The sequence below is a fragment of the Aplysia californica genome, unplaced genomic scaffold (genome assembly GCF_000002075.1).
Source record: "Aplysia californica isolate F4 #8 unplaced genomic scaffold, AplCal3.0 scaffold00019, whole genome shotgun sequence".
In the NCBI taxonomy this organism is placed as follows: Eukaryota; Metazoa; Mollusca; class Gastropoda; order Aplysiida; family Aplysiidae; genus Aplysia; species Aplysia californica.
Genome location: NW_004797289.1, coordinates 1,371,827 through 1,374,068, shown reverse-complemented (window position 1 = coordinate 1,374,068; position 2,242 = coordinate 1,371,827). Strand labels below are relative to the sequence as shown.

The 2,242-nt window shown below is 42.8% G+C and overlaps 1 long non-coding RNA gene across 1 annotated transcript in view; it reads left to right on the top strand.

The window, feature by feature from the left end:
* Positions 1-176: 176 nt before the first annotated feature.
* The window catches only part of LOC118478329, a 127,286-nt gene continuing 125,220 nt past the window's right edge, over positions 177-2,242 (top strand). Inside the window, exon 1 of the long non-coding RNA XR_004858956.1 lies at positions 177-681. This is a non-coding gene — a long non-coding RNA (uncharacterized LOC118478329). The remainder of the gene's footprint in view (positions 682-2,242) is intronic.

Genomic DNA, 2,242 nt, shown 5'->3' with positions numbered 1-2,242 from the left:
GGAGAGAGAGAGAGAGAGAGAGAGAGAGAGAGAGAGAGAGAGAGAGAGAGAGAGAGAGAGAGAGAATTGAGAACAATGACAACAGCGGTTTACCATACAGGAAGGTCTCTCCCACCCCTCCCCCTGCCACCCCCTTCCCACGATTCTTGCATCGCGGCCGTGCGTTACAGCGTCGATTCACGACGGCGAACGGCGTGGAAAACCTAGCGAGAAATGCCGCATGGCATCGCCCTGATTCGTCTTGGAGTGAGATCGCTTTTCTACGTTCAGGAGAAATTACTGAAAGAGAAAGAAAACGAGCGACTCAAAAATAAGACGGAAACAGGAACGCCGTTTTTCGCATCAAGTCAATTATGCGTCTGGACTTTGAAATAACGGATATCAACAAGTTGTGACGGTCGTAATTCGCGAGTTTCCAAGTGTCAGTTGATGTCTGACTTTTAAGGACGAAGGAAATAACGCATTGTAATATTACGTACTTTCAAAATTGCCAGTCGATTTGGCTTCTGTTGTCACGATTTTTCCACGGGATGTTGGACTATCCCGTATGACATTCACGTTGGTGGGATATGTGTGTTTTAGTATGCCACTAATGGCTTTTCATCATCTTATGTTCTTGTGTGGAGACAATAGGGAGAGAAACAACTAAGTACTAAGACATTGGCATTGCTGGCACAGAAGGTGAGAGAAATGTCTTTGATGTGCACCCGTCACGGATGTGGCGTTTTCTGCTGATAGTGTTTGTTTTTATTGTTTAATATCCCTCTTCAACATCAATTTTCGTGTTCAGTGTCGCTTGTTACCCAACTTACACTTTTTTTCTGAGGTGACACGAACCCTTCTTAATTTCAATTCAGCTCCTATAGGACAACGTTGATGATAATCTATGAAACTATAATGGCAACTGTGCCCACGAGACGGATTCGAACTTAAACCACCCACATATTGCACAGCTTTATTTATTGAGATGAGAGAATGCTCAATTGTGATTCTCGATTGACCCAATTAAGGAAGAATCCTAAAAAAGAACAACAAAATTACAAACGCAAAATAAAAAACCGTTCAATTCCCCCTCTCTCCCTGTTGTTGTAAGTGATTAGGCTACATCACAGTGGGTGATTGTAAGCAACCCTGGTTTAAATCCTGAGAGGAGGATAATATATTAATTTGAAGTGTTTAGTCTTTTATCAAATGTGTTTTTTTACGCACCATAGAAAAATAATAGAAAAGTGCATATCCCCTCAACGCTTAACGGCAACAGGGGATAGAGAAGTAAAAAGTAAGTATCGACACAATTTAGATCATTTTGGAGGAGGGCTTCTGACCCTGCCTGTCAGGGCCAAACCTGGCTGAGAGGGATATGGGATACAACACCCCAGAAGAAAGACCGAGATACTCCAAAAAACATTTTCTACCTACTCTGGAATCGATTCGAACTCAGGTCTCCTGCGTGCGACAGCGAAGCGCTTAACCGCTACCCCACACCACAGAACGCCGGTGAGGTAAAGTCAAAGGTCCCGAGGTTCTTACATAACCATAATGCTGTCGAATTTGCTCTAACGGCCACCTGTATACTATAAGACAATCATCTGTGCAAGAATTTTGTATTATGATAACCTGTTCCCATTGTCTCTTTGGCGTTTGAAAAAATAACATTGTAATTGTACTGTGCGAGACGTCCGCTTTTGTAAGACAACCACTTTTCAACTCGACTACGGCCATGGCCGTCTACGACAATATGTAGATTGGAACTGACATAAAATTAATTGATCACCACCGCTCTTGTTTTGGTAATTATAACCAGCGTTTGGGGTCTTGGGGTCTTGGGGTCTTGGGGTCTTGGGGTCTTGGGGTTAGAATCTTCATCGATGCAAGCGGAATGCGTTTGTTCGATTCTCTAGTGGGGTAAGCTATTAATCGAGTATTTCTGTCTATTTTCTTAGATATTGCATCCTACTCAGCCCGGTGGTTTGTTCCCGATAGCAGAGTCAAAGCACGCTTCTTAATTAAATAAAGCATATTATCATCAATGCGGATTAAAACTGTTCAAATCTCAAACTTGCATTCTTTGGGAAGTTGTTTGAGGGCTGACCAGCCTATTGGCTCGGTCTTACCCACGATTTACGTTAGGTCGGAGGAACCGACAACGTCTACCATTGAAAAGGGCCCTAAATCAATATCAGTATTACACTATAGAAAAAAACATACTTACGTGAGTCTTGCCTATGGTCTGTTTTGGGGG